We start from the raw sequence: 19,825 nt of genomic DNA, 5'->3' as shown, positions 1-19,825 counted from the left end.
GCTGGGAGGGAAACAGCAATAGTTACTATTGATAATCACTCTTAAACCAGGAGGGTCCAGAAAACAGTCCTTAAATGGAGTTTGGGCAGGGGTCTAGTATGATACAAACTATGGGCTTCAGAGTGCAGTAAGTTTAAGGTTTTGGGAGAGGAAAGGAAAGGAAAGGAAAGGAAAGGAAAGGAAAGGAAAGGAAAGGAAAGGAAAGGAAAGGAAAGGAAAGGAAAGGAAAGGAAAGGAAAGGAAAGGAAAGGAAAGGAAAGGAAAGGAAAGGAAAGGAAAGGAAAGGTAAGGAAAGGAAAGGAAAGAAACAGAAAGGAAAGGAAAGGCAGGGTAAGGAAGGGAAAGGAAAGGAAGGGAAGGGAAAGAAAAGAAAAAAAGGAAAGGAAAGGAAGGGAAAGGAAAGGAAAGGTAAGGAAGCGAAAGGAAAGAAAAGGAAAGGAAGGGAAAGGAAAAGAAAGGAAAGAAAAGGAAGGAAATGATGATGATTGTGATAGAATACTATTGCACTGTAAGAAATGTTGATCAAGATAGTTTCAGAAAACTAAGAGTTACGTGAACTGATGCAAACTGATGTGAGTAGAACCAAGAAAACATTGTACACAGTAACAGCAATACTGTAATGATGATTAACTGTGAAAGACTTAGCTACTCTGATCAATATAATTATCCAAGACAATTCCAAAGGTCCCATGATTAAAAATGCTATCCATCTCCAGAAAGAGACCTGATGAACTCTGAATGCAGATTGAAGCATATTTTTTCACTTTTTTTTCACTTTTTTTTTTTGCAGCATGTCTAACATGGAAATATTTTAATGACTTCACATGTATAATATATATATATATATATACATATATATGTATGTATAACTTGCCATCTCAAAGGGGAGGGGAGGGTAAATGGGAGAGAATTTGGAACTCAAAAAAATATTAAAAATAAAATGATAAACTGGCATTCTTGTTTATAAATTTGTGTCTCCCAAGTTTACTTAACATGAATCATTTCCCCACTTCCTGATCATTCAGTGGCCAGCTGATAAGATGGAATTTCACAACTGGTAAAACTGAATCAACTAATCAATTAGTATGTGCCTTGGATATGCCAGGCATTGTGCCAATATACTGGGGATACCTGAATAATAATGAAACAATACCATCGCTGAAGACCAGACCCTGCATCTGCGGTAACCTATGTTGTAATCAATCCATGAAATATAGGCTCGGTCTATGAGGGCAAAAACATCAACATGAAACTAAGCTAAAGATTTTAATGCTTCTACATTCTGCTTAAGGTAACTGGGGACATGTGCATGAAGCGTTTATGCACTATTTTAAATCACATAGCAATTCTGGAAAAAAACTGGAGACAAAAGGCTTCCCAATTCATAATTCTTCATTCTAGGTACAATAATAGTAAAAAACAACTATAATTTTAAAAGCCCTTTAACATTTACAAAATATTAAACTATTATTTCAAGTCTAAAGCATTCAGTAATAAGAAGTTTCTCTATACTTTTGATCATCAACAATTATTCAGTGCCCTTCCTTCCCTAAACCTTTCCTCCACATTTCACTTGTTTCCTTGATGAAGTCTGGAAACCTACAGATTAGTTAGCAAAAGATTTCAAATATCCTTCCTGTTCTTTGTTACATTATTCTGTATGCTTATACTCTTTCTAGATAAAGACTCTAGTTTTCTTTTAATTTGGCAATGACAAAAGAAATCCCCCTTCTTGGACCATTTCCCTTAGGGTTTAATCAGCAAATCTTTTAAAGTAATGTAAAAAAAATAGTGGTTTGAGTTTCTTTGGAAACAGATTTTGTGAACTAGTAATTAATACTGGTTTCCTTCCTCTCTCTCATAAATGCACTTCTGTGAAATAGTGTGAAATAATGCTTGATATCTTTCAAGATGAGGCATTAAAATAGTTTCTAATGATGTATGTATATATACATGTCAGATAATTTCATAAAGCTTGACTGATTTTACACTTCATAACTACAGATTTTAAATTGACATACTAAATATATTTCATCACTAGCCTAGAGCTTTACTTTCAAAGGTTTTTTTTTATAGTTATGCACAGCAGTTTTACCAGAGATATATCACCAGTTCTTATTTGTGCTGTGATATCATCCTTTATTTCTGGACTAGAAATCAGAACTTTACACTATCTCCCATGATAACATTAGTTTTGTTCAAGACACTAAAATAGCTTGGAATGAATGAATTTGAAGAAGTGCCTATTATGTACAAGAATATAGTAGGAACTATGAGTAATTCAAAGATGAGTAACATATACTAATAGTGCACAAGGAGTCTGTAGTACAAGAAAGAGATGAGACATAATAGTGATAATTCATAAAATGTGATATAGTTTATAGAGTGCTTGGCTCATAATAACTATGTCTGATAAATAGTTGGTGTAATATAGTGGCATGTGACCTGACACCCAGTTTTCTCTTTCTTCTCTAAGCTGGCTTGTTCACCCAATCTTCACCAATTCTGGAAGGTTGGGGGAATCCCAGAGGAAGTACACTATTACAACTAACTTTCTCATGGACCAAAGCATAAACTGAAAAGGGAACATATGTCTACTAGCATACACTATCACTCTTGAGCCCCTACAACTGTTTCCTATTTAAAAAATCAGCCAAAGTGACACATTATCTCTTAAACAGAAATATTCATTAAACAGAAGGTGAAGCAAAAATAATTAAAATATAATTTTCTGTCCATAATCTTAGGGCATACTCTCCTAGTAATGCACCATATTCACAGGGGAAAGAAGGTAAAAACTGAAAAGCATAACATGGAGGATTATGAATAGGGGATTGTGTTTCTAGGACCAATTCATAGCTCTGGACTATGGAACTTCATCTTCAGTATCACTCAAGGACAATCTAAACTGCAACTTATCTCATAAACAGAGCTGCTCTTTTTCCAGAACTCTCCAATCTCTTGCTGGACAGGGTCAATTTTCTGTTAGATGCTACATGTAGACCATTCCTTTTTTGAGTTTGTGAGGAAATATTAAGTTTTTCTTCTGTGAAAGAGAGACCTTAAGCCTGGGGTCTGCAGACCTTTTCCAGGTCTTTTTCCTTGGCTCAGGTCTGACATTTCATTATACTCTGTTAACAAAAGCCCTGTCCCAAGACTAGGATCCAAAAATATTCCGAGAAACAGCTGTTCATGATGTATTTTTTTCCAGCTTTCTGAAAAAAGTATTGTTGGATCTTACATGAAACAATAAAAGATGATTTGGAGATATGCTTAACTGTTTGGACATATTAAGATTTAGATTCTGATCTTCACTATCCATCCTTAACTTTGGTATAAGTTTTTATTTCTTCCTCATGAATTCTGCTAAGCAAAATTCTCACACTTTTGTATGGATGATTTAATCATTATAGTAACAGAGAGAAGCAGTGTGTAATAGTAGATAGAGGGCTTGTCTTAGATTCAGGCAGACCTATGATCAAGCCTGGCCCCTGACACATTCTGGCTGGATAAGCATGGATATGTTATTTATTTAATCTCTCATTTCCATAGTCTACTTTCTAAATTACAAATGAGTCTCCATTGCTCATCTACATTGTTGGAGGGGGGATTCCATGTTGGGAATTCCCAACATTGATTATATCACAAATATGGACCTTCCCAAAAGTTTTATTTACAAATATAATATGTATATACGTATGTGATTTCTATAGTACTTTCAGGCTTACACAGTGCTTAACAAATATAATTTCTTTTTATCCTCAAAACAGTCTGGGGAGGCAGATATGATTATTGTCCCTGTTTTATAGCAAGAAAACTGAGGCAGACAGATGTTAAGTGACTTGTCCAGATTCACATAGCAACTGAGAGTCTTAGCCCAGATTTTAACACAGGTCTTCTTGACTCTACCTCAACAACCCTGAGGCTCTTGCCCCTCCCAGAACGATTTACCTATTTATTTTTTCCTTTCTATTAAAGAGACCATCCCCTGACTACTTCTTAAAGAGGCCTATTCACTGAATGGGCATTACCTCACTTTCGGTAAGTACCTGAAAAAGTCTTTGCCTAAAAGGCCAAGATCTCCCATTGCATCCTGGGTCATTTCCAGTCATCCTGATGAGTGTCTGGTCACTGGATCTAGATGGCTCAGGAGGAGAAAGTGAGGCTGGTGACCTTGCACAGCCCTCCCTCACTCAAAACAAAGTCAAGTGCAAGTCATGTCATTATTTCTCTGATGTCATAGTACTCTTCAAAAACAAAGGATGAACACAGCAACAATAACAACAATAAGTACTTCTCCTTTTACTGGCCTCTACCTCTCAAGTAGTAGATGGAAGTGCCAGAAAAGGTAGAGAACCATTATTTACAATCAACTCTTCAAAAAGGCAAAGGTTTTTCTCCAATCAGCTCTTCCAAGAAGCAGTTAACTGTATAGACTCTGAGGTCTTCTTCAGAACCAATTCTGAGGATTCTTCTCATATCTGCTCAAAGATCTGGTCTTCAACCTTGAAGGTCTGGTCTTGACCTAAGCTTTTGCTCTGAAACAGCTATGGCTCACTTTTATCTTATGATTTTAAAAAAAGACCAAATCCACATTTCTGCCAACCAGACCAAAATTAGGCAGTATATAGCTGTCTCATAGTCACAGTACAATTCTAAGTATCAAGGTTCTCAGCCTTTAGTCTCAAAGTCCTAATGTCAGTTCTAATTTCATGCATTACTAAGGAGACACTTCAGCCATCTTTATGATCAAGACAATATTGGTAGAAGCATATAGCAGTGTCTGTCACAGAGCAGGTGATTAATAATGTTTATTTCTTTGTTTTCTTCCTTCCTTCCTTCCTTCCTTCCTTCCTTCCTTCCTTCCTTCCTTCCTTCCTTCCTTCCTTCCTTCCTTCTTTCCTTCCTTCTTATGAATTGGTGTCCTCTCTGTTGTGCTGCTCTTTCAATGTTTCAAAAGCAATTCTCTTCGTTTATGCTCTCCTCTCAATCAATATAATTGTCCCCATTAGAAAGGAGTATCACCTGACACATTCCTTGTTTAAATTTTATAAATTCAGAAGCTAAAGTGAAGAAAGGTTAAATAACTTAACCATAATAACATAGCTAATTGAGTAACAAAGCCAGAATTCAAATCCGGTTTTATGACTCCAAGCTTAATGGTCCTTCTACCACTACGGTAAATAACATATAAATAGTACAAATAATGAGGTAAAGGAGATTTAAAAAAGGGAAAACATTATTTCCTTCCTTTGAGTGATCAGGGTTTCATGAAGGAGTTTTTATTAAAACTTGGCCTTAAAAGATGGGTAGAATTTTGAGAGACTGTGGGAAAGAAATTCCAAGTGAAAGGGATTGTATGAACAAAGATCCAAGGGATGGAGTGTGGGAGTGATATATGAAAAATACTGTACAATTTGGTAAAAATACAGACAATTTGTAGGAGATTCACAGAAGATAAGATTAGAAAGGTAGTTAATGACTATTTTGAAGAAGCAGGTGAAGGGATGGGAATGGTGGTATTACAGAACCATTGAAAGCTCTTGAAACAGTTCAAGAACAAAGCAATACTAAACATAGTAAGTCTAATTTGGTGTTAGTATGAAGGATGGACTGAACTGGAAAACAACTGGTGACTTGGAGACCAAAGTAACTTTTTTTTTAGTTGGGAAGGGTTGAGATTATCAGCTAGAAAATGGGTGATAAGAACCTAAATTAAGGTCCTGGTAGTGAAAACTAATAGAAGAGACAGTTACAATAGATTTTGGAAGGAAAAGAAGAGTTAACAAAATTTGAAAACTGCTGAAGTAAATAGAAGCAAGAAAGGTGTCTGGTAACTTGGAAAATGGTGATACAACAAAGGTAAATAGGTGGGTCAAGTGAATGGTAGCTGTTTCATCTCCTTCACTGTCATGAAAATAAATGAAATGCTAACTCAGATTTACATGAAATACATGCATCTCTACAGAAATTATCTAGAATTTAATGAAGTCTTCCCAATCACTTAATAACATTTTGTAAGTGGTTAGCCCTGCATTATTTTTCCTTCTAGTGACCCGAAGGTTTTCTTAACTTCTAAAAATGGCTCATTTATTTAGGAAGCTTTTCATGCCCTGGAAAACATTAGAAAAAGTCTGTGTATTTGTCTGTGTGAGAACGCATACACATCTCTTTCCCACACACAGGAAAATCTTTTTTCCTCCACCAGCAGTCTTAAAGTTAGTTAATTACTGGCTTTAAGTGGAATTAAAAATTCTTCCCAAATTGTGGAGATGACTCTCTTAATTCTAAACAATATAAAATGCAAAAATTTTGGAAATATACTAGAACAGGAATCTCTGGATCTAATTAATACTCTCATCAAGTAGGATTGTAGAAATCACCTGTAATGAATTATCAAATCAGATACTTATCAAATGTAGTAGGAATTATATAAGCATCAACAGACCATTGGTAGAATTAAAGAAGGAATTTAACCATGAAATCGCTTCTCAGTACTGCTATGTTTAAAGCCAAAAACTTGGGCCAAGTAATACAACGTTCAAACTCTTTTCCTCAGTTTTGGTACAAGAAATATATACTACTTTTGTCTACTCTTCTTAGAATTCTTGAATGTTTCACTTTAGCTGTCTGAATGATATACTGTTTTGCTTAAAGTGATAAATATGAAGGCATTTGGGTGGCAAAGTGGATAAAATACTAGACTTAGAGTTCAAACCTGGCCTCAGATACATCAGCTGTGTGACCCTGGGCAAGTCACTTACCTTTGATTTGCCTCAGTTTGTCAATCTGCAAAATGGGAATAATAGCACTTGTATCCCAGGGTTGTGGTGAGATAAAATGAAAAATTTTTAAAGTATTTAGCAAATCTTAAAGTGTTATACAAATGTTAGTTATCATCATGTGCAGATGCAATATAAGTATATATGCATACATTTATATATTTGTATGCATACATGCGCATCATATATGTATTTATACATTTATGTATGTAATGGATATGTACATATATATATATATATATATATACACATATACATGCATATACATACATACACATATGCCAAGAGAAGGGACTGAAGCCTTCATGAGTCCAGGGACTGCATAGCTCCTCGAGAGATGAAATATTTTTTTCTTCCTTAGGCTACAACAGAAGAAGCACCATACAACATTTGAGGACTTGATGGTATGAGATCTTGTAGCATAGAGAGTTGGAAGGGAGAGAGACTGAAATAAGATTATTCAAAATGGTAATTATCTGTACTGTTCCTTCCCCATCTCCATACTCAGTTAAGATCTGAATCTATTTTATATCTAGATCAAGGGCTCCTAATATTGTTTAAGTCATCTGCTGAAGCCTATGGACATCTTTGCAACATAATGTTTTAAATGCACTAAATTAAATACATGGGATTACAAAGAAAAACAATTATATTGAAATGCAACTATTAAAAATTTTGTATGTTCCTGGAGCCCAAATTAAGAATGCCTGACCAGATCCACATGATTAAAGAAGCCAAATAGATTTAATTTGCTGTTTGTTAGTCATTTAGTTGTGCTATCTCCCAAAGTCTGTCCAAGATCATGTTCTTGATTTCATATCACTATCCATCCATCTCAGCCACTGCTGTCCCTTTCTCCTTTTGCCTTCAAGATTTTATTGAACAATGTCTAACATGAATATATTGCTTTAAGTAGCAATGCATGGTAGATAAAAGTTTGGTTATTTGGTGTTTTAGAAACCACCAAATCTCATGAGTAGTACAACAACAACAAAGCAGCAACAGCCAGTGTCACTATTGCCAGTATTATACAACATCCAAGGATAATAAACTTGAATCCACTAAGATAAGGAAATCATCCCCCCACCCCCATTCGCCCACCCTATGTTTCCTGTGGAGCACCATGTGTAAATCATTGTCCTATAATCAGCCTGACTAGCAACTGAGACAAAAATAAGAGCTAAGAATAACTAACCTTTATATAGTGCTTTCAACTTTACAAAATGTTTTACATACGTTACATCCTTTGATGCTCACAATAACCCAGTGAGGTACGTGCTATTACTATCTTTATTTTATGGATGAGAAAATTGAGACCTAGAAAGATTAAGTAACACCCAGGATCATACAGCTAGTAAAATACTTTGAACATCTCTAAAAGCTGAGATAAAGATAGGTAAAAAGCTATTTTTAAGCTAGTAACAGATATACAATGAATATGAAACTGACAGAAACCCAGGTGGACATAACTTTAAAATAACAATTCACTAACTCTGAGGTTTAGCATTTCCCAATGTCCGTGTAACATCCAAACACAACATACATTACCAAAAGGTAAATATGTGACTCTAAAATGTGAAAATTTCCTAAGAAAAGAACTTGGAAGAAAACTGCTTAAAACACAAATTCTTTTCAAGTGATTTTTACTTTGTTTGTATTATGAATGAAGCTAAAGGAATTTTATGTAGAAAAAAGTCCAAAACTAAATTCCTTTTTAAATCTCCTATGTTTGCTTTCTTCCTAGCTAGATAAAATACGTGTACCATCCCATGCTCTAGTTCAGTTTAGAGCATGTAACTCATCTGGATGTTTACATTTACCAGGGAGATATTGGCCTGATAGCATCTATTTAAATCTAAATAATCTCTGTAAAGAAAAGGAGTGTTGATTGCTGTCATCAGTTTGTCAGGACAACAAGGGGAAGTCAATGGGAGTCTACCAAGATGGGGAAATCATTCGCCCTGTCCTCTATTCATTCCGTGGAACCTTGAGTATAAATCAATGCAATAATCAATATGAGTACAGCAACTGTCTCTAAAAAACCAAACCAAACCTGAGTATTTGTAAAAATGCTGAAAGCGATCTTTATACTAGTAACATAGCGAGGTATTGTTCAGAAAGAAAATTCTACTTAATGAATAGTAGTGCATGGATTTGTTGGATTATTGCTGATTTTTTGCTATTGTTTTGACCAGTTTTTCAGGTTATTAGAGATCATTATAAAAATAAACATAGTGGTATTCTGTCAGGATCATATACCATGTCTTGTTCAACCAATTCCCACTTGATGGGCATCCCCGCAATTTCCAGTCCTTTGCCACCATAAGGAGAGTTGCTATAAATATTTTAGAACATATAGTTTCTTTGCTTTTTTCCCTGATCATCTTTGAAAGTACTTAGTAGTGGTAGTGCTGGGTCAATACAAAATCTATGTGAAATATAATAATGGATAAGACATTAACTGCCACTTTTTAATGGATCTTGTAAAAGAAGACTTTGTCATATTTTCCTTTAGGTTCCCAAAGGTGAATTCTGAATAATCTGAATAATCATTGCCATTGAGATTTCATTGTTGAGTTTCCCAATGAGAGGACTCCCTCTATTAATGCAGTTTAGCATTTTTGAAACAGTCTTAGAGAGATGCCATCAGGCACTGAGAAGTTAAGTGATTTTTCTCAGTGTCACACTGCCAATAGGTATCAGAGTGAGGTCTTGAAATCAAGGCTCTGAGACTAACTCTAGCCATTACACCACACTGCCTCTGAAGTACAACTGTAAATTCAAGAAGACCTTTCCAAGAAAAATGACCAATTCTTCATTCAGTCAATTTCAGTATGACAGATGTGGTGTATGGAACTGGGTATAAATAAGAGGGAAACAAAAGTTATTAGCACATATAATGGGAACTTGCTATTATATTAACTACCAAATGCAACAGAAAGAAAAATCTGCTAACTCCTTAAACTTAGCCTTAGTCTTCCAACTATCCCTAGCTTTATAGCAATGAGACTACTGATGACAGCATGAGAATGTCTAATAGGAAAAACATTGGTAGCAGAAGTTCCTTGGGCAAATTAGCAAAAAGTTTAGGTCTAATGGGATGCAGTCAAAATTTCAGGTATGGCCGATTTCTGCCTGATTTTTGATGTATGCAGACCTTTTTCATCCCTAATACCTTTTGCAATACCTCAAAGAGAGCAAAGGGGCTATCTCAACGCCTCCTAACAATGTTATTTTCAGTGTTTTGTCAGCTCAGATACAGAAGTAGTGGTAAAATCAGGGATTAGATCAAGGATTCTTAACCTGGGTATGGATCTGTGATGTTGAACAAGAAAAAAATTACATCTTTATTTTCACTAACCTCTAAATGAAATTTAATATTTTCTTCAATTATCAGAAACATTATTCATAAGACATACAAAAGGGTCCACAACACACAAAAAAGGTTAAGAACTTCTTTGTTAAATCACTCTACAATTAAACATGTCTCTACTGGTTTATGCAGCATAGAAATGAGTGGCAGACTTCTTTGTCTCTCTGCATCTACAATAATTTAGAATTCCAGTTCTCATGAATAAAAAGAGGAAAATCAAGCTTTATCATTAAAGATACCATATTAAATGAAATTTTCAAATATGAATACAATTATGTTTGAAAGTAAGAATAACAGGAATGAACTCAACAAAAATGCCAGACCTAATTATTTATTCTTTTCATGTTCTACTTAATTCTCTAAAATGAAAAAAAACTAATACCATTTGTAATGAAGTCATGTGTTAAGCAGTATTTGCTTATTAATGAATGATTTAACCTGCTTTAGTAATAACATTCTTTAATAATAACAACATTAGTGTTCTGACCCATAACTTTTCTGAACAAAGCCGATTCCACTGAAAATTAGTTGCTACCCTGGAAAAGTTTTATTAAGTTGGAAATTTTTATGAGAATCAGATACACAAATTGATTCTAATTAATTCACTCTTCCATTTAGCACAGTAGTTATTCCAAAGTTTTCCATTCCTCCTCAATGTCTTATGGTTCTCCATTCTCTACCTTTGCATCTGAGAATCTCTCCTCATACTTGACTAAAAAAAAAAAAGCAAACTTGAGGCCAATCACCAAGAGATTCCTGTTCTCTTTTCCACATCTCATCTTTCAGACATCTTCCCTCACTGTCTCCTTTACTTTTATTTCATATTCCTTTCCAAGGAAAAACTTTTTTATATGTTCCCTTGATATCATCTCCCATCCCATTCTATCTTTTATAGCAGATTATCCCCACTGTCATTCCTATATTCATTTCCATTTTTAATTTCCATCTATCCAACTGGTTGTTGCATGCAATATTCTCATGTCTTCCCTATCCTAGGAAAAACTCCTCACTTTATCCTACCATCCCTGCTATCATCCTACACCTCTCCTCTACTTCACAGGTAAACTGTCTGAGAATGCTGTCTATCCTAGCTGATTCCATTACTGTACTCTCACTCCGTTCTAAACGTTTTTCCAATCTGGCTTCCAATCTGCTTTTGGTCATTCAACCAAAACCTCCCTCTTCAAAGGTGCTAGTGATCTTCCATTTTTTTTCATCATGCATTGTGGCTTATTAATTTTCTCTCATGCTCATCCCAATCTTTCTCCTTAAGCTGGGACTAAAAGCTTTGTTTTGGGTGGGAAAGCTTCAGAAGACACACTAAGAAAATAGGTCAAGGAGGCAGCAGGAGTAAAACAAATACACACCCTAAACAATATTTTAGAGGTTGAGACTATGGCCATTTTCTACATGGAAAACATTTATTTATTTAGCAAAATCCTTTCCGAAATCTATCTTTTGAGGGAAAATCAGAGGAAATACTGGAAAATGCTTCAATAAGAAAAGGAAAAAGATGATTAATATTTTGGTGCAGATTTTGAAAATCACTTTCACCACAAGAAAAGGCTGCCCTTCCTTCAGGCAACCTCTCAGATTCAATTGCCTTAGTCTCACTAATTACTAAGACTGTACTTGACATCATTCTGACAAAAAGAGGGCTTAACCCTTTTTTTTAAAGTGAAGGCAAAAGTGGATTGGGAATCAGGGAGACTTGTCCAGATTAGGATGCAGATCCTGAATGATAGTGTACATACATGTTATATTAAAAATTACTTAAGATGACTAAACACTAAAAAGCAGCTCAGTTATTTTAACATGACCTTTAAACGAAGTATCCCAATATATATGGCCCTTGCTTGTATAATGTGCTCATAATTCTTCTGTCATTTCTCCTAAAGTCAAATGTCACTGTAGTGGTATAGCCCACATTTTCTGAAGGGGCTGTGCTTCAGGAGCCATGACTAAAAAAGATTTGAAGAGATGGTTTGGCCACCTAAGGCGAATGAAATTCTCATGCTTTTATCATCCTCTGTGCTTGAAGGGTATCCATGCTCCACTAGTGCCATCTCAACTCCCTGGTGTCTGAAGGAGTAGGTAGAAATTTCAGAGGTGGATTTTAGCTCAATGTAAGGAAAAATTTCCTAACAGTGAGCTATCTATCCCAAAGGGGAATGGATTGCCTCAGGAGGTAGTAGTTCGCCATCAGTGGAGGTCTTCAAGCAGAGGCAGCAAGATCACTCATCAGGGAGGCTGTAGAAAGGATTCCTATTCACATAGAGAATGGATTAGATGATCCCTGATGTATCTTCCAACTCAGATTCTGTAAGGAGGATGATGCCAAACAAATGTTTTTATGAAGATTGATTTTCCTGCAATGGTCTCTCTTCAAGAGTACTTGATTCTGAAGCAAGTAGAGCAGGCCACACGTGCCACATTTGGCAGCTTCTGCTCTATCTCTTCTTGATCTCCTTCTTGGATGTTTTGCTTGGAGAAGGAGCAGCCCCCTTTGGCTTCTTGGTCACCTCAAACTTTCTTGGCTCAAAATGTCCCTCATACACCTCATGAGACTTCGAAATGGGGAAGATTATGGCCAATACACAGATAAGCTGGAAGACAGCCCCCCCAAAACAGTCCATAGCAAAGAAGATTCTCTAGCAAAGTAGGCTCTGGGACCTCGGGGGAAGAGAAGTTGAGCTCAGCAGCCATGCCCAAACCAGTTTCTGGTCTTGTTTTATATCACTCAAGAAGTTAAATTTGACCCAGAGCCCAAATCCTGGGGCCGCACTTCCCTCCAGAAGACAGCAGCAGCTCTGCCTAGTGATCTTCTAATTGCTAGATGCAATCGTCTTTTCTCAGTCCTCATCCTTTTTTAACCTCTGTGTAGTTTTTGACACTTAACAATTATACTGTTCATTTGGCTGTTCTCTTTGGTCTAGGTTTTTTGTGACACTGCTCTCTCCCTGTTCCTCTGCCTGTCTGATCAAATCTCTCAGCTTCCTTTGTTCTATCTTCATTTAGATCAGGGGTGGAGAATTGCAGTCTCAAGGCTTTAATAATTAGATAATATTACTAAATTTACATTCCCATTTCTAAAAAATAGTACTTCTAGTGAAGCATGAAGTACGAATATTTCTTCAGTCATCATGTATTTTTTGCTCTTAACAAAAAGGAATGGTGCATTGTGGTTTTTTCTTTTAAAAATGTACATGTAGTATTCAAGGAAATCATGTGGCTTCTTTAAAAAAAAAAAGAAAAGAAAAGAAAAGAAAACCAATAGCTTTCCCAAGTGGTTTGCCCCTTCATTACCCTTTATCACAAAGTTAAATGTTAATGAATCCCTATTTTTCCTTATTTGCTGAATAGGATTAAGCATGGCATTTTGTCCCTTTGACCTCATTGAGGGAAGTGAAGCAGGGCAGAAGATTAGAATAACATCAGATAATAAGCTTGTTGGGTATGGCTATAAAGATAAGTTTACTATCAAATCATTATTTGAAAGAAATTAGAGTATTAATCATAGTTTATTTAAATTCATAGGAAAATAGTTTTATGTAACATTTTCTTCAGAGGGAATGAATTAAAAAATGGGATAATGTTTATACATACATATATTTATATTTATCAAGTGCTTTGCAATCCTTAAAGAACTATAAAAATTCTATTATTATTATTAACCAAGGAAAACACTCATGATGCTTGAATTCCTTTTTTTCTTTAAATGTGACAGCAACAAAATGTTAATTTATTTTCACCACATGGAAATAAGTCATCAATCAAGAAAATTAGTCAAGCCTTCATATACGTTAATCTACCTAGAAGAATATACACTAAGAGAAATAGTACAAACATTTTTTTTGTTATGGCAACCAGTTAATGTACTGAACTCACAAATATACTTTTAATTTGTCTAATATATAACATGGTATACACATATACATATACACATTAAAAATAATTGTTTCCTGAATTAAAAAGATTTGTCATACTGTATTTCCAGGACTTAATCAGAAGAAACACAATCTTAATTTTACTAAAGGTACTAGCACAGTGGTTTATAAGTAGTTTTAGCTCAGAAAACTCACGTGCTATGTTTTTAATTTTTCCATGCCCTACAAGATTGGGAAAGGCTTCCTGTGGAGCTGGATCACTACTCAAGTAAAAATTAAAATAGGCTGGGAGTCTCACTGAACATGCCTGCCACTCTGGGAAGGAGAGGTAAATTAAAAATGGACATACTGGATGATCTGGTAGAAAGGCGATAAGATTAGATGGGGCAAACTAGACACATTAGTACTCACCACATTTTTTCAAAGAAGGGGCAAATAAGTGAAATGTTATGCCCCCAAAGAGTAGATAACAGAGATTAAATGGTAAGTAACAGTGGATAGGGATTACTTGAAGAAGAGAGTGTTGGCATGGTAGTGGAGGCAATTGACTATAAAAAGTTGAGAAGGAATGATGGAATGGGATGGGATCAGGGGTGGATGTGGAGTTTTCCTTTGCAAGTAGAAAAGCCACCTTTTCACATGAGGTAGGAGTGAAGGAGGAGATAGTTACAAAAGATGAGAAGTAGAAGCCCCCTTTGTACACTAATGATTCTCCAGAGCACAATGCATCTACCCCTCAGACATTCTACTTTAGGATTTATTGTCTACAAATTTGGAATGTCATTTAATCTCTGATATCTATTCTTATGCCCTCTTTCTACATTCATAACTTTGCAGAGCACAATTTATCTGCCCCCAAAGCTCTTTAGGATTATTCCCTAACTTGAAATAAATATAAAATTTAGAATACCATTTAATCTCTGATATCTACTCTTTGGGGGCATACCATTTCACTTACTTGCCCCTTCTTTGAAATGATCTCTTCAGCAAACATCTCCCCATATTAAAGGGGTTTGAACCATTGAAGGAATCTAATAGACTCTCCCGCTGCCCCGGAAACATATTCCATTGAATTCCAACAGGTAATGTGTAGTAAGAATCCAAACAGGGTTGCGTATAGCCCTTCAACAAATACTTCTAGGGTTACTAGACACATGAAACAAATTTAGAGCAGATGAGTATTATTTTATCAAGTAGCACAAAATAAAGATGATTTAAGATAATGGAAAGTTAAAATATACTCTGTGAGGTTTACTTAACATTTAAAAATCACAATAACTAATGATGGCAGTAAATATGGTATATATGTTAAGTCTTTCAAAATAAACGTAGAGTTATGCATTAGTTCATTAGTATTCTGATGGATCTGTGACCTCATCAATTTGGATATTTCTCACAATGATTATACATATTTACCCAAACATGCCTGCCCATTCGATGTGACTTATTCATGTCTTCCCCAAAATTGTCTGGGTAGGGATAGGTAGGGAGAGTCTTCCTCTCATTCTCAACATCATAGGGACACCAATAAGGAACATATTCCTTTACTTTCTTTTCCTCTCCCCATGTGATTGTCTCATCTTTCCCTGCTAGCCATACATCTCTCTAATGACTTTTTTTTTTAATGATTTTCCTCATGAGGAACCCTTTGTAATGTGTTATGGCCTGCTCATACTTACCATGAATCTTTCTCTTGACTTTGAATTAGCCTCAACCTTAACTCTTCCAGAGACTGCAGTTCCCCTTAACTCTCAGTCATGTATTCCACAAGGAAAATATTATCTTTTAAGAGATATACCTTTGTTTCAAGAAAGTATTTGGGGGGAGTCATTAAAAGTATTACAAAATTTTCCAAAGGCGATGAAGCCCAGTCTTTTATTTCATTCAGTTATTGGATAATTATATTACCAAAAGAGTCCGTGTTTTTAGCAAAATATTTCTGATGAAGCAGAATTAAAAGGTAGTTGTAAAGGGAAATTAGCAATTATATATACATATACACACATGAATTATATATGGTTTTATATTTTAGGCTTATCAAATTTATCTTGTCATATTACACATAGAAGCCCGAAGAGAATGGGCAGCTCATCCAACTCTTCACTTAATGTAAGAAGTTCCTCTACCACATTCACGAGAAGGGGTAAATCTTTTAAGACAGAGATTTAAATTCAGGCATCTGAAAAACAGATCTCCTCAGTGTATGCCCTTTCGTACCACGCTAATTTGAACCCTTCCGTATTACTCAATGAGAAATAGAAGTGGCTCATGTTCAACTATGGCAGCCAACACCCATTCCCTGAATCTGTACTTTAAAACATGTGCTCTCTTTTCACTCACAGATCAAAAAATATTTCTATCCAAGTCTGACATTACTTCACTGCCTTATTATAACCCCCTTAAGGCATTAATGTCTCTCTCTGGTTCTCATGTCACCAGCAATTAATTTTATTGCCAAAAAAGCTTGCTTTTTCTCTCTAAGACTAATAGGTCTACATAATCTCTTAATGCTTCTACTCAGACCTCATTTTCCTGATCACTGCCTTTATTTAAAAAATTTTAGTCCTTACTTTACTTTATGTTTAAGCTAGTAATCAGCAATCCATTTGGCCACTAACCCTGATGTTACTCTCTAACTCCATGGCCATGTTTCTTCTACCTAGAATGCTCAGTTCCTGCTGTTTTATGATTCTTGAACTGCTGAATATACCATGTGAACTCCAAAAAGCCCCTTGTGAACTCATGATATTCCATATCCAGAAATGACTTTGCAGCTTTCACTACTATGCCAGGCTTCTATTTATGTATTTAAGAGTATATGAATTACAAAGTATGACTGATGGGAAAGTATCTGGGCACTGAGAGACCCAGTTACAGAATAGCAGCAAAAAAGACTGGCTTGGGCCCAGATCCTTCATGTAGCTGTAACACTTGACACTGATGGTATGCCTGATGGCCCAGTTCTGTTGCCAACAGTAAGCCTTGCTTTCTGAGGCTGCTTGCCCTGTGTCACATGAGAGTTCAAAGGAGGTCAGTGCTGGCCAGTTGTCTTAATAAAAGGAATAAATAAAATTAAAGCTTCAGGTCTTCCTCCCTACCATGCCAAGTGGGCATATTTTCCAATCTCTTTCATAAGATCATCAAAAATGCATGAGACTAGAGCTCTACTTTTATAGCTTTAAAGAGAAATCTCACCCAATAATTTCCAGTAAAAACTAATCATGGGATCAGATTTGAAACTGAAAGAGACCTCAGAGGTCATTTAATCCAAAAGCCCTTATTTTATGCATGGGGAAACTGAGGCCCAGTGAAGTAGAGTGACTTAATAAATGCCATATGGCCAATATAATTTTCCAGAGTCTATTTGCTCCCTTGTTACTCCTTGCCCAGTACACCTCTTGTTTAAACTATTGCAATAATATCTTCATTGATCTGCTTGCAACCAGTTTCTTCCTTCTTTCACCCACCTTACATCCATACAATGCCAAATTAATATTCTTGAATATCAGAAGCCTTTGTTTTCCAGTTGCTTGTCTAGTGAAAATTTGGTAGTTTATCATAACAGCTGGAGAAGTCTCTAGGCTCAGTGTCTGGGTGATCTGGATTCAAGTCTTACCTTTGATACATACTGACTATGTGACCCTGAGAAAACTCCTTCAGCTCTTGCCCTAGATAATTCTCCTGAAGTCGCTATAGCCTTGTTTTTAAGATCTTTATGTTTTGTTTATAGAGAAGTCATACTTCTTGCCTCTCTTCTTCCAGATTATCCTTGATTTCAGTATATTGATATTCTCAATCTACTGTTCTCTTTTTTGACTTCTCTGGAGAAGCCACAACAGAGTCAAGCTGTTTGGGTGTTTTTTTTATAATTCTAATTATTTCTGCTGTGCAAGCCATGCATTTTGCCATTTTTTTCCTATTAAATTCTCTGAAAATTAATCTCCCTTAAACCATTCTAAAATGTCATACTGTCTTTCCATGCTCTCTTGGGAATTCTATCTATGTTTCATCAAGTGTTGGTTCAATTTGCTTTGTTTTGCGATATTTTTGTAATCTCTTGGATGTTTTGGTAGTCTTTTTTCCCTCTAATTTTAGCATATTTGTTATTGATTTCTCTACATGTGCTCTAGTTTTTATTTTTTATTTTTTTTATTTTTTAATGTTTAACAATCAATGCCATACAATTGGGATTTTATCCCCCCCACACCTACCCCCCACTACCCCCTTCCCTCCGCATGACTGCATACAATTCTGTATAGGTTCTACATATACTTTCCTATTGAGCATATTTTCACTATAGTCATGCTATGTAGTCAGACTAAAATAACTGAAAGAAATCATATAACAAATCAAAACATGATTCACAAACACATACACATACACAAACATGATCTGCTACATTTTGTGAATGACTTCCATATTTTTTTCTCTGAGTGTGGAAGGCATTTTGCCTTGAGAACCACCTTTGGGATTTTTTTTTTTTATAAGAAGTTTTTGCGTTACTACAAAATTCCAAGTCTACCAGAAAAAACTCTCGCACACTGTGGTCGTTGCTGTGCACAAAGTTCTCCTGGTTCTGCTCCTTTCACTCAGCATCAGGTCATATAAGTCCTTCCAGGCCTCTCTGAAGTCTTCTTGTTCATCATTTCTTATGGCACAATAGTACTCCATTACATTCATATACCATAATTTATTCAGCCATTCCCCAATTGATGGACATCCCCTTGACTTCCAGTTTTTGGCAACTACATAGAGTGCTGCTATAAATATTTTTGTACATGTGGGACCCTTTCCCATTTTTATGATCTCTTGGGGATATAGTCCTAGTAGCGATATTGCTGGGTCAAAGGGTATGCACATTTTTGTAGCCCTTTGGGCATAGTTCCAAATTGCTCTCCAGAATGGTTGGATGCGCTCACAGCTCCACCAACAATGAATTAGTGTTCCAACTCTCCCACATCCTCTCCAGCATTTATCATTTTCTTGTTCTGTCATGTTTGCCAATCTTACAGGTGTGATGTGGTACCTCAGAGTTGTTTTGATTTGCATCTCTCTAATCAATAGTGATTTAGAGCATTTTTTCATATGATTATAGATATCTTTAATTTCTTCCTCTGAAAATTGCCTGTTCATATCCTTTGACCATTTATCAATTGGGGAATGACTTGAATGATTATACATATGAGTCAGTTCTCTATATATTCTAGAAATGAGGCCTTTATCCCCAAGCTTAGCTGTAAAAATTCTTTCCCAATTTACTACCTCCCTCCGGATTTTGGTTGCATTGGGTTTGGTTGTGCAAAAACTTCTCAGTTTAATGTAATCAAAGTTATCCATTTTGCATTTCATAATGCTTTCTATCTCTCCTTTAGTAAAGAATTCTTCCCTTCTCCATAGATCTGATAAATACACTATTCCTTGCTTCTCCAGTTTATTCATGGTATCAATCTTTATACCTAAATCATGTACCCATTTGGACTTTATTCTTGTGTACGGTGTCAGGTATGGGTCTATGCCTAATTTCCGCCACACTGTTATCCAGTTTTCCCAGCAATTTTTGTCAAACAATGAGTTCTTATCCCAGAAGCTGGGGTCCTTGGGTTTATCAAACAGAAGGTTGCTATATTCCTTGCCTACTGCATCTTGAGTGCCAAGTCTATTCCACTTGTCTACCTCTCTGTTTCTTAGCCAATACCAAGTGGTTTTGATAATTGCTGCTTTATAGTACAGTTTGAGGTCTGGTAGCGCTAGGCCACCTTCCCAGGCATTTCTTTTCATTAGTC

General features: G+C 35.8%; 1 protein-coding gene and 1 pseudogene across 1 annotated transcript in view; both read right to left on the bottom strand.

Annotated features, from left to right (window-relative positions):
- Positions 1-19,825, bottom strand: part of FREM2 (FRAS1 related extracellular matrix 2) — a 240,500-nt gene that overhangs the window by 185,085 nt on the left and 35,590 nt on the right. The window lies entirely within an intron of this gene.
- Positions 7,905-18,232, bottom strand: LOC140504942 (protein MANBAL pseudogene; annotated as a pseudogene).

The sequence above is a fragment of the Notamacropus eugenii genome, chromosome 5 (genome assembly GCF_028372415.1).
Source record: "Notamacropus eugenii isolate mMacEug1 chromosome 5, mMacEug1.pri_v2, whole genome shotgun sequence".
In the NCBI taxonomy this organism is placed as follows: Eukaryota; Metazoa; Chordata; class Mammalia; order Diprotodontia; family Macropodidae; genus Notamacropus; species Notamacropus eugenii.
This window is presented reverse-complemented; position numbering and strand designations above follow the sequence as displayed.